The following is a 13838-nucleotide window of genomic DNA, read 5'->3' as shown; positions in this document are numbered from 1 at the left end:
CAGATTAAGTGGAGTTTATTGGCATTGCAAAAAGTGTATTAACAAATTCAACTGCGTGAGCTTGGTTGAAACATCAGTGTATTAACAAGGGCGCGGTCAGGATCGTGTAGTAGGGGGGTCTTTCTACTTTATTTGTTGTCCGAAACTGAGGGCGGAGAGGCATAAAAAATGTTTTTTATCGTAATTTTTCAGATTCTCGTGACAAGCAGAGAGGTTACCCACCCCTTTATTGTCGAGAAAATTGTTGGGTCTCGTTTGACAATGCCTTGATTTAAGATTGACCATAGCGGAAGATTATAGGAATACATTATACCCTCAGAGAAGGAGGAGAAGAAAGAAGAACTTTCTTAAAAACCCATAGAGAAGATAAATAATTAGTGAGAAAAAAACAGTAGCGATTTGAACAAAGACTTTTCAGGGTAATCTGCTACAAGCCTTATACCTCAGGCGCCATATATGGATAAGTTCCACATACTCCAGTGACTGCAAAGACGACAAATTCGCTCAGACCGAAGTCTGACAGCTTCAGGTGGCCATTTGAGGTTACCAGAATATTTTCCGGTTTTAGATCTCTGATGAAATAAGTTGGCAAAAACTTCTTTCACTCATTTTTAGTGTACATTACTTTACATCAGGGCAAACCAGATTTGCATAAATGTTTCTGTTACAATGGAAAATCTTCTACCCGTTCTTTCTCGATTCCAATCCCATACCGCTCATGTCAATTGTGGCTCCTCGATTTCAAAAGACAAGTTTTTTTTCTTTTTCTCGACCGCTAGTGGTGCATTATGTTTCAGCCAATTTGCATCAAGAAAGCTGGTTAGACAGGGAAGGTAAGTTAGTCGACATTGGAATTAAGCCGGAATGAACGAGGAAATTTTTTTGTATCCTTGTAGCAATCGGAAAGAAATGGGTGTATACTGGCTGCGTTATTTTTCAAATATTTCTCTTTATCATTCCCATAATCCCTCTAGTTCCTGTTATTCTTGTCGTCAGTGTTATTGTTATCGTTGTTGTTGTCATTTTCTCTGTCGTTACTGTTATGGTTATCAATATCGTCTGTGTTGTTTTATAAAGGGTTCCAAGACACCGGGGAAAAAACAAATCTTTCTTCAGAATGAGACATTCCAGAGTACGTTATGCCACAAACATACCTGTGGATGACTTTTTTCGAATTCAAATATTTCAATCCCAGGCCGATATCGACGGCGTAAAACCTGAAATACCAGACGTTGTCGTATGAATACTTTTAATTGACTTTCTAAGTTGTAACCTGGGTCTTAGTCAGAAGAAAATAAGCAACTGCAAGTCTGCAAACTTAAAACTGAATGCGTTGACAGCGGCATAGAAAAAGCCTACATGTTGGTAAAGATTTAATGAGCATGAGTGACGATTACGATAACAATTTTAGACACTTCCGGGATGCTCAGCTGTTTTCCTTCACAAGGCGTTGAAACTTCTTTTCATTTAAATCGTACCTGGCGCGTTCCTCACTCAGTTTTCCTCCCTGGGCTCGCAGAACTCCAGCAAAGTCCCCACCGGGCAAATACTCAAGCGCTAAGGCTGTTTTTGTGAGCTGAAACAAGAACATTCTGTTTAGTTTATTGACATCAGCATCACGGCTGTGTTGATTAATGCTTTGTTTCTTTTTTCAACAAACTGGCGTTAATTACTTAATGAATCGTTCATTAAAATTCATTTAATCCCTCCCTAAGGCTTTCTGACTCTTCCTCATTGGAATTTCATTGACAATCAAATTCCTCAAGCTCCTCCCTTATGCTCTGTTAACGACGGCTAATCCCTCCTCTCTTCCCCCTTAAAATCAAGTAGACCCCCCCCCCCAAATCCTTTGGACCCTAAGATTGGCTCGTAAACGATAACTAACTATTCGTTAATAAAAAAAACTGACTGAGATAGTGGCAGGCTCAACTTGCGTTCAGTTTAAAACGATGAATTTCTCAGCACGCTTATTGTTGCCTCCTGAAGGCATGATCACTCCACTGCTACGATGTGCAAAGTTCCATGGCCACGCCAGTAAAAGATTCCTAAATATGGACGTGTTTTATCTGCTCCTGTAGCCAACCTTTCGGTATGTATTCAAAAGCCGTTTCTTAGGTACATACTTTGATGGTAAACGCCCGGCATAACTGGGTAACCCTGGAACTCCCGGCCAAGTGGATGAGGATGAATGTTTCTTTCAACACCATCGATTTGTTTGCTTCATTCTCCTTAAAGGTTTTTACTGCGTAATATCCATGGGTTTTTCGGCAATAAAATTGCGCTACCTGAAGTAGAAATAGAATAGCCAAGCATTAAAGAATCTGCTTAACAGTACTTTGAGCAATTTGTGGTGACATTAATTGACGCAACCTTTAGTTTTGGTTTTCCCCAGTCTTCTAAACGCCGAACGACTCCGCATTGCAGCAGCACTCTTTCCCCAAGAAATTAATAAGAATTGAAGATAGACTGAACCATGGATCAAATTTGAAAATAATCAATCCTTGAGACTAAACAAGTCATAACTATCTTTAATTTAAGTCTCTAATTTTTCCTAAATCCCCTGATGGGTGGGCAACCACGAAACAGGACTGTAAGGATGAACTTTTAGTTTATTTGTCTTCTTCCTCCCACAATATATATATATATATATATATATATATATATATATATTATATATATATATATTTATATTATTATATATATATATATTATTATATATTTATATTTATATTATTTATATAACAGAATCTCCTACCTCGCCAAAGCCTCCTTCCCCAAGTTTCTTAACTTCAAATAGGTCCTGGAAATCAACGTTGTCCAAATCTTCCACTCTTCGCATTTTGGTAGGATAATGGGACATCTCCTGACTTTTCCTTTTTCTACGGATCTTTGCACAGAGCAAAATGGAAAAAATTAATTGATTTCATTGGTGCATTGCAAGGAATGGTGATACCGGTGGCTTAAGTTTTGCATGGGAACGCTCTGCAATCATGGCTAAACCCTTAGCCTTTAATACTGATAAATTTATCAAATGTTACAGAAACACAGCCAATCAGATGGCTAGAAAGGTGCTTAATTATTTTATATAGTCTGAGAAAATGAGACAAAAATAAAGAGTACACGGAAGTGTCCGCGTCAGCTGGCAATGCCAACTTCAAATCTCGTTAGATTATATCACACGTGAGCCGCACGTGATTACGAAATAAGAAATTAAGGGGGGAGGAGAAGATTGAAGTTTGAAATATTGAATTTAAAACTAATTGTAGCATTGTATAATATAGTCACTTGCTTTGCATAAGCATTATTATGAAAAGTTGTCTGAATTATTATATTCTGACTTCACTCAGACGAGTTATTCAATTAATGTGAAAAGTTTATTTAGGATGAGTCAGCCAGTCTTGTAGTATAAGCATCCTAAAATGATCTTAACATTTGTACACTGAAAACCTAGGGTTCTACAAAAAGAACCTGTGCCACGCCGGATACGACAAACAGCAGCACAATACCCTGAGGAAAGGGTAAACTAACCTGGTTACGCTGCTAATCAGAAAGAAAAGTTAATGAATGTCGTAATAGTTTACAGGGATTTGAAAAAAGAAAAGCATATTAATACAAAAGAAAAAAAAAAGAAAGTGGTCAAACATAATACTGACCGACCAACAATGACTTTATTTTTCCATGAAACGCTTAAATAATCCGAAACTTCCATGATGCCACGCGAACCTCTTCAACGTGCCATCAGAATATTAATTTCTGATGGCACGTTCCCATGTCACTCAAACGTCATAAATTACATTTTTTCACGCTTTTCATTTATAAGTAATCAAATGATTGCTTGTTCAATTTGGAATAAACGAGCACTCGTTATTTTTCCAAAGACAAAAAATTCACCCCTCTTGCGGTCAATTCTTTTTGGTCTTTGGGATGTTTAAAAATGCAGAAGTTGAACACGGACTACAGATGAAATAAGTAAAATTTAGATCACTAAGGCTAAAAATTATTACCCTTCGTCTAGTTCTGTACTCTCTCCAAGCTTTCGGTATTAGTTTGGTTGCTTTGAGCTGTCAGGAGAAAAGAAATAATTATATACTGATAAAGTTTAATTGTGTAGATAAACCAGTATGATCTCAATACTGTATTGTTTTTTTCACGTTTGTTATTTATTAGTAACAAAATCAATCATTTTTTTCTTCTTCAATCTGGAATAAATAAGCACTTGTAATTTTTTTAAAGACAAAAAATTCACTCCCTTTACGGTCAATATTTTTTGGTCTTTGGGATGTTTAAAAATGTAAAAGTTGAAAACGGACTACAGATTAAATAAGTAAACTTTAGATCACTGAGGCTAAAAATTATTACCCTTCGTCCAGTTTGGTATTCTCTCCAAGCTTGCTGTGTTAATTTGGTTGCTTTGATCTGTTAGGAGAAAAGCAGTATTTATATGGTGATAAAGTTTAATTGTGTAGATAATCCAGGATGATCTCAATTCACGTTTGTCATTTTTTAGTAATAAAATCATTTATTTTTTTTCTTGTCCATTCTGAAATAAATAAACACTAGTAATTTTTTCAAAGACAAAAAATTCTCTCCCCTTACAGTCAATTTTTTGTGTCTTTGTGATTAAAAATGTAGAAGTTGAACACGGACTACAGATAAAATATGAAAAATACAGAATACTATGGCTAAAAATTATTACCTTCCTCGTTCTTCGATGCTTTCTCCAAGCTTTCTGAATTAATTTGACGGCCTCAATCTGTCAGGAGAAAAGCATTATTTATATACTGATAAGTAATTATATACTGATGATAATTGTGAATCCATTTCCCTGATAAGGCCATGGAGTCGAAAGGGAACAAATAATGTCTTTTATAAGGAATCTCATCTTGTTGGATCGGATTACAGCTAAAATCGCCGAGAAAGTCTTAAAAATAATGAAACTTGCAGTTAATATTTAAAAGACGTGACGCCTTTTGAATCTTAACGGCACATTTATTCTGCAAAGTAAATAACAATTTTGATAATGTCAGCATAAAATATCAGCGTCTTAAAGTCGTCACGCCATGTTGAACTACATAATAGAGGTCTACTTTATACGAAAAGTCTCTTCTGCAGTCATCCGCCTACAACGGTCACCTCCGTACACCGGCTGCCTTCCTAGAAATGACCACATCCTCAGAAGGGCCACCTCTCTACACAGGACCCCTACCCATGAACCGCCTCTTTCTTACAACAGCCATCCCCTCACAATGACACAGCAACTAAAGCGCGTCCCAACTGCAACGAGACTCATCTTTCGTCAAGGGCCAGTTCAAGGGCCAGAAAAATTTTTTGTTGCTGAGAACCCTGTCAGCTTTATATCACTAAAGAGTGGGTGAAATTTTTGCAATACCTAATTAAGGGACGCTATGAAAAATGATTTAACTTCTGTTCCTTGCTGGTTCAGTCACGGTTAGGATGTTTTTCACAAGCATCACTGTTTGTTTGTTTGTTAGTTTGTTTTGTTTTGTTTTGTTTTTTCTAATCTATTTATTTTCATTGTAATTGTAATGAGATGATGTCACCATAAGCACGTTTGAAGAGTTGTAAAGTTGAAGCCCAGTGTACATGGAGTGAAATATCTCACTCTCGATTTGGATTTCCTTTAAAAAAGCGAATTTATTGTAAACCACATGAAAGAAAATTTTTGATGTTAACTTTTTGAACCCCCTTCCCTTTTTATTTTAAAATAATCCCACCATTTTATATAACTGAAATCACTCCATAAAATTAAATGATTGAATTTACCATGTATAACTATGATCATGCTGTTATTACTATATCAAATTACCTGAAATTCAAGTCTTTTTAATTTTAGTCGACGCCAAGCCCGTTGAATTATGGACGCGCATTCATTCTGCAAAGAGAACAAATATTATGATATCAACAGTTAATATAAGCATCCAAAATATCCGTGATTATTGCATCAAATTTCCAGTTTCATCATCTTAAGACTTCATATTCTGTTTATGTATATATCAAAGGTCTATTTTTTTTTCTGTAGAACCGCTGCGGCCAACTTTTTGAAAATGGTCTTCTCCTTATAACGGGAATTCTCTCAACAACGATTACCTTTTAACAAACGCCACATTCCAACAATGCCCTCGTCTCAAGAGGAACATCCACCTCACAACGCCCACCTCCTTATGACGGCAACCTTTGCACAACGTTTCGGTAACTTGAGTGCGTCCACACAACCGACTCAAAAACCCGACTGACGGGGGGTGTAACAAGATGTGTTTTCAAAGACAAAAAATTCTCTCCCCATACAGTCAATTTTTTTGGTCTATGTGGAGGATTAAAAATGTAGAAGTTGGACATGGACTACAGATAAAGGATGAAAAATACAGAATATTATGGCTAAAAATTATTACCCTCCTCGTTCTTCGATGCTTTCTCCAAGCTCTCTGTATTAATTTGACGGCCTCAATCTGTCAGGAGAAAAGCAGTAATTACAAACTGATAAGTAATTAAATACTGATGATAATTGTGAATTCATTTCCCTGATAAGGCTATGGAGTCGAAAGGGAGCAAATAATGCCTTTTAAAAAGAATCTCATCTTATTGGATCGGATTACAACTAAAATCGCCGAGAAAGTTGAATAATGAGACTTGCAGTTAAGATTTAAAAGACGTGACGCCTTTTGAATCTTAACGGCACATTTATTCTGCAAAGTAAACAACACTTTTGATAATGTCAGCATAAAATATCAGCGTCTTAAAGTCGTCACACCATGTTGAACTACATAATAGAGGTCTACTTTCTACGAATAGTCTCTTCTGCAGTCATCCGCCTACAACGGTCACCTCCGTACACCGGCTGCCTTCCTAGAAATGACCACCTCCTCAGAAGGGCCACCTCTCGACACAGAACACCTTCCCATGAACCGCCTCTTTTTTACAATAGCCATCCCCTCACAATGACACAGCAACTAAAGCGCGTCCCAACTGCAACGAGACTCTTCTTTCGTCAAGGCCCAATTTAGAAAAATATTTGTTGCTGAAAACCCTGTCAGCTTTATATCACTAAAGAGTGGATGAAATGTTTACAATACCTAATCAAGGGTTACTATGAAAAATGATTTAACTTCTGCACCTTGCTGGTTCAGTCTTGGTTAGGATGTTTTTCACAAGCATCACTGTTTGTTTGTTTGTTTTGTTTAGTTTTTTCTAATCTATTTATTTTCATTGTGATTGTAATTAGATGTCAGCATAAGCACGTTTGAAGAGTTGGAAAGTTGAAGCCTAATGTATGTGAAATATCCCACTCTCGATTTGGATTTCCTTTAAAAAAGCGAATTCATTGTAAACTACTTGAAAGAAAATTTTTGATGTTAACTTTTGGAACCCCCTTCCCTTTTTATTTTAAAATAATCCCACCATTTTATACAACTGAAATCGCTCCATAAAATTAAATGATTGAATTTACCGTGTATACTGTGATCATACTGTTATTACTATATCAAATTACCTGAAATTCAAGTCTTTTTAACTTTAGTCGACGCCAAGTCCGTTGAATTATGGACGCGCATTCATTCTGCAAAGAGAACAAACATTATGATATCAACAGTTAATATAAGCAACTAAAATATCCATGATCATTGCATAAACTTCCAGTTTCATCATCTTAAAAACTTCATATTCTGTTGATGTCGATATCAAAGGTCTATTTTTTTCTGTGGAACCGCTGCGGCCAACGTTTTGAAAATGGTCTTCCCCTTACAACGGGAACTTTCTCAACAACGATTAACTTTCAACAAACGCCACATTCCAACAATGCCCTCGTCTCAAGAACAACAACCACCTCACAACGCCCGCCTCCTTATGACGGCAACCTTTTCACAACGTTTCGGTAACTTGAGTGCGTCCAAACAGCCGACTCAAAAACCCGACTGACGGGGGATGTAACAAGATGTGTTTTCAAAGACAAAAAAATTCTCTCCCCTTACAGTCAATTTTTTTGTTCTATGTGGAGGATTAAAACGTAGAAGTTGAATTATTACCCTCCTCGTTCTTCGATGCTTTCTCCAAGCTCTCTGTATTAATTTGACAGTCTTATTCTGTCAGGAGAAAAGCAGTAATTACAAACTGATAAGTAATTATATACTGATGATAATTGTAAATCCATTTCCCTGATAAGGCCATGGAGTCGAAAGGGAACAAATAATGCCTTTTAGAAAGAATCTCATCTTATTGGATCAGATTACAACCGTAAAATCGCCGAGAAAGTTGAATGATGAAACTTGCCATCTAACTCTGTACCAACCGCCATTACTGTCTTCTAGTACCTTGAGTTTGAGCTCTTCTCATTTTAATTTTCTCAATTTATGGCAACGAATTTGCAGAATAAAAGGTCAATGAAGATGAACAAGAAGTGACGCCTTTTGAATCTTAACGGCACATTTATTTTGCAAAGTAAACAACAATTTTGATAATGTCGGTGGAAAACATCAGCATCTTAAAGTCGTCAGGCCATGTTCAAGTACATAATAGAGGTCAACTTTCTACGAAAAGTCCCTTCTGCAGTCATCCGCCTACAACGGTCACCTCTGTACACTGGCTGTCTTCCTAGAAATGACCACTTCCTCAGAAGGGCCACCTCTCTACACAGAACACCTTCCCATGAACTGCCTCTTTCTTACAACAGCCACCCCCTCACAATGACACAGCAACTAAAGCGCCTCCCAACTGCAACGAAACTCTTCTTTCGTCAAGGCCAATTTAGAAAAATATTTGTTACTGAGAACCCTGTCGGCTTTACATCACTAAAGAGTGGATGAAATGTCTACAATACTTAATTAAGGGAGGCTATGAAATATGATTTAACTTCTGTACCTTGCTGGTTTAGTCTCGATTAGGACGTTTTTCACAAGCATCACTGTTTGTTTGTTTGTTTGTTTGTTTTGGTTAGTTTTTTCTAATCTATTTATTTTCATTGTGATTGTAATAAGGTGTCACCATAAGCACGTTTGAAGAGTTGGAAAGTTGAAGCCCAATGTACATGGAGTGAAATATCCCACTCTCGATTTGGATTTCCTTTAAAAAAGCGAATTCATTGTAAACTACTTGAAAGAAAATTTTTGATGTTAACTTTTGGAACCCCCTTCCCTTTTTATTTTAAAATAATCCCACCATTTTATACAACTGAAATCGCTCCATAAAATTAAATGATTGCATTTACCGTGTATACTGTGATCATACTGTTATTACTATATCAAATTACCTGAAATTCAAGTCTTTTTAACTTTAGTCGACGCCAAGTCCGTTGAATTATGGACGCGCATTCATTCTGCAAAGAGAACAAACATTATGATATCAACAGTTAATATGAGCAACTAAAATATCCATGATCATCGCATAAACGTCCAGTGTCATCATCTTAAAAACTTCATATTCTGTTCATGTTGATATCAACGGTCTATTTTTTTCTGTGGAACCGCTGCGGCCAACGTTTTGAAAATGGTCTTCCCCTTACAACGGGAACTTTCTCAACAACGATTAACTTTCAACAAACGCCACATTCCAACAATGCCCTCGTCTCAAGAACAACAACCACCTCACAACGCCCACCTCCTTATGACGGCAACCTTTTCACAACGTTTCGGTAACTTGAGTGCGTCCAAACAGCCGATTCAAAAACCCGACTGACGGGGGGGCAACAAGATGTGTTTCCAAAGACAAAAAAATTCTCTCCCCTTACAGTCAATTTTTTTGGTCTATGTGGAGGATTAAAAATGTAGAAGTTGAACACGGACTACAGATAAAATATGAAAAATACAGAATACTATGGCTAAAAATTATTACCCTCCTCGTTCTTCGATGCTTTCTCCAAGCTCTCTGTATTAATTTGACAGCCTTGTTCTGTCAGGAGAAAAGCAGTAATTACAAACTGATAAGTAGTTATATACTGATGATAATTGTGAATCCATTTCCCTGATAAGGCCATGGAGTCGAAAGGGAACAAATAATGCCTTTTAGAAAGAATCTCATCTTGTTGGATCAGACTACGACTAAAATCGCCGAGAAAGTTTTAATAGTGAAACTTGCATTTAAGATTTATAAGACGTGACGCCTTTTGAATCTTAACGGCACATTTATTCTGCAAAGTAAACAACAATTTTGATAATGTCAGCATAGAATATCAGCATCTTAAAGTCGTCATGCCATGTTGAATTACATAATAGAGGTCTACTGTCTACGAAAAGTCTCTTCTGCAGTCATCCACCTACAACGGTCACCTCCGTACACCGGCTGCCTTCCTAGAAATGACCACCTCCTCAAAGGTTCACCTCTGTACACAGGACACCTTCCCATGAACTGCCTCTTTTTTACAACAGCCACCCTCTCACAATGACATATTGCTGGTTCAGTCTCGGTTAGGATGTTTTTCACAAGCATCACGTTTGTTTGTTTGTTTGTTTTGTTTTGTTTTGTTTTTTCTAATCTATTTATTTTCATTGTGATTGTAATAAGATGTCACCATAAGCATCTTTGAAGAGTTGGAAAGTTGAAGCCCAGTGTACATGGAGTGAAATATTCCACTCTCGATTTGGATTTCCTTTAAGGCGAACTCATTGTAAACATCTTGAAATAAATGTTTTAATGCTAATCTTTGGAACCCCCTTCCTGTTTTATTTTAAAATAATCCCATCATTTTATACAACTAAAATCGCTCCATAAAACAAAATGATTTAATTTACCATGTATAACAGTTATTATACTGTCATTACTATATCAAATTACCTGAAATTCAAGTCTTTTTGATATTAGTCGACGCCAAGCTCGTTGAATTATGGAGGCGCATTCATTCTGCAAAGAGAACAAACATTTTGATATTAATAGTTAATATCAGCATCCAAAATATCCATGATCATCGCATAAACTTCCAGTTTCATCATCTTAAAAACTTCATATTCTGTTGATGTTGATATCAACGGTCAATTTTTTTCGGTGGAACTGCTGCGGCCAACGTTTTGAAAACGGTCTTCTCCCTACAACGGGAACTTTCTCAACAACGATTAACTTTTAACAAACGCCACATTCCAACAATGTCTTTCTCTCAAGAGTAACTTCCACCTCCCAAAGCCCACCTCCTTATGACGGCAACCTTTTCACAACGTTTCGGTAACTTGAGTGCGTCCAAACAGCCGATTCAAAAACCCGACTGACGGAGGGTGTAACAAGATGTGTGACAACTCGAGCAAAATAGACAGTCCCTGAGAGCTTTATTTCACTTAGAAGAAATTAAATTGAGAAATCTGAAGCAATTAATCAATATGTTACGCTGCTTGCTCAGTTTAGTTTAAAAGTTTTCTGTGAATATAAATTTTTGTTTTGCATGCTGCAATGCTGTAATGGAATTTCAAAAATGGAAAATATTCTCCAATAGCCCCTCAAAGAAAAGACAGAGACGGAAAATCATTCCCCCCTAATGGCTACCTTTATATCAATCCGCTACTTTCCACTTTCTACAAAGTAAAATTTAGAAAGTTACAAGTAAACTACACCTTAATTTCCTCAAGGAAGATATTCCATTAAAAAATGTTTAAAGCATATGACACTAGTTGACAAGTTAGCAGCTTTTAAAAACACTGCTGCGCCGCTTCGGTGGGTGAGTAAAACAAAGGTTTTATCATTCAAAGTTTTTTCATTTGTGATAAACTGGACAAAGATTGATTAGATTTTCAAAGAGTCTGAAATATTAGAGCTCTAAAGTCAACCATATAGGCTTCGAACCCGTTGAATTAACGTTGCAGCTCTAATTTGTCAGGAGAGAAACGGAATCATGTACTTGTTATTTATTTTGCGTTCTACTTTCAGAAATGTCCTCTCCTTTTTATAATGGGTGTTGTCGAAACCTTGACAACTGAAAAAAAAGGAAACTAAAGACTTGCTCGATTTGTTTTTTTTTTCCCATCATGGTGTGATTCTTATCTTCTCTTGACAATTTTCATAGTTTACTTTCTTCTTTGAAAAATACAATTAAAGAAAATCTTTTTGCATTAGTACCTCTGAAATTGAATATGGCCCAAATAAATAGTTCTGATGAAACTTTTAAATTTTGTTTTGTTGGGGTTTGGAGTTTTCGATAATTATGCCGGGCCCGCTCTACGCAGTTCAGTTGTTAGCATGTAATCCTTCCTCATCAGAAGCTTTAAAAAATAATAATAATAATAATAATAATAATAATAATCAATCTGCTACGTTGACACGGCATTACAAAAAAATCAGAATACCTGTCTTTGCTGTTCTCCATCTTTCTTGCGGGCTTCCTCTTCAAAACTGAAAAAAAGAAATGTTAGCGTCACAATGACGACTACCATTAATACTTGGTCGCAACACAAGTTTTGCAAAAATAAAGCCTTGTTCTTTCCATTTATTTAGTGCATTAAGATGTTAAATACCTTGAGCCTGCCTCAAACACTTAGTTTAAACTTAAACTCTTGAACATTCACATTAATGTCGAGTAGCTAGTGAAGCAATTTAATAGTTTGATAAATCAAGCCGCACAATCGGTCTGTGAAAGTTTTCCGTTGTTTATTTACAAACTTAAAACTTTTATCGAAATTGGACTGAATGATAAAAGACCTACCTTTCTTTGCATTCAGTTTCTGACCTCTGCCAAAAATAGTCCCTGAAACATGCGAATGTAAAAAAACTTATCCAAGACGTTACAAAAACCATCTTGGCCTTTGAAATTTTTTCCCCGAGTCTGTTTTATGATCAGAGTGCGTCATAATAGCAGCTTTTTCTTTTAAGCGCGCGCTAGAAACAGAAATTCATGAAGAATTACATTTAAAGTAATATTAACGCGAGAACCTCCCTAGTTAAATGTGTGTCTACTGACTTATAACCATGGAATATTCCGGTGAACTCCTAGAAATACAAAAACTAGTTTTGAGTGGAATTTTTGATCAAATATTCTCAACAGTTACCTCTTTCCCGATCACGATATTCATCGATTACAAAATTCTATGCCTTCTTTTTGTGAAATTCCGGCTTTTGGTACAATTTTGTTGATAGGGCATTGGAAATACAAAGAATATTCTCGGTTTCAACGATAAATATTTAATTGTTTTATAGGTTCATCTCAAAAAGAAGATTTATGATTCCTCAAAACATTTGATTTTAACTCCTGTTCTGCGAAGACGCCAACGGCCGTGAAGAAACCGTTTCATCATAATTTTTTTTTGAGATACAAAGCACTGTAGTTGGGAAATGTACCTAAACGACCCTTAACTAGCGAAACCTGAAGAGGACTAAACTGTGAAGCTCCCTGCCCTCCCATCACAACAACAATACAAAAAAGTCCCAGAGTCTTTCAGTGTTTCGGGCCACATAATTTTTCGCTTTGACTTGTCAGGAAACGCAATTCGAGTAAAGACAGTTAACTTGTATGAAAGTTTCCACGACAAAGGTTACGCGGGGTCGGAAAAAGAGCTTCGAAAGTCTTTGAGAGGAATAATCACGAGTACGAGATCAACGCTTTATGGTCTTATTTAGTGTAAGGAAGTGAAATGCTGGCTGTCGATCTTCTGTCTTACTCTGTTTACCCAACCATATACAAAAAACTCCAATAACAGGCTATTAATAAGAATTGCATAATTCAACAGTTTCAAAGTTGCACTCGTGTCTGAGGTGTATCCAGTGCAAAAAGGTCTGTGAGGCGTTGCTTGTTTTAAAGTGGTCATACAGAGATTTTAATGCATATTAGACTTTTACTGTAACCAAATAAAGGGGAAAGTAGAAAAAGAAAGAGGAAGGAGAGAAAAGGGTCGGTTACAAAGCCGGGAGAAGGAGAA

General features: G+C 36.5%; 1 protein-coding gene across 2 annotated transcripts in view; it reads right to left on the bottom strand.

Annotated features, from left to right (window-relative positions):
* The window catches only part of LOC131788977 (peptidyl-prolyl cis-trans isomerase FKBP2-like), a 127145-nt gene that overhangs the window by 30409 nt on the left and 82898 nt on the right, over positions 1–13838 (bottom strand). The gene's annotated exons all lie outside the window — the stretch shown is intronic.

This window comes from Pocillopora verrucosa, chromosome 7, assembly GCF_036669915.1.
Source record: "Pocillopora verrucosa isolate sample1 chromosome 7, ASM3666991v2, whole genome shotgun sequence".
Lineage (NCBI taxonomy): Eukaryota > Metazoa > Cnidaria > Anthozoa > Scleractinia > Pocilloporidae > Pocillopora > Pocillopora verrucosa.
This window is presented reverse-complemented; position numbering and strand designations above follow the sequence as displayed.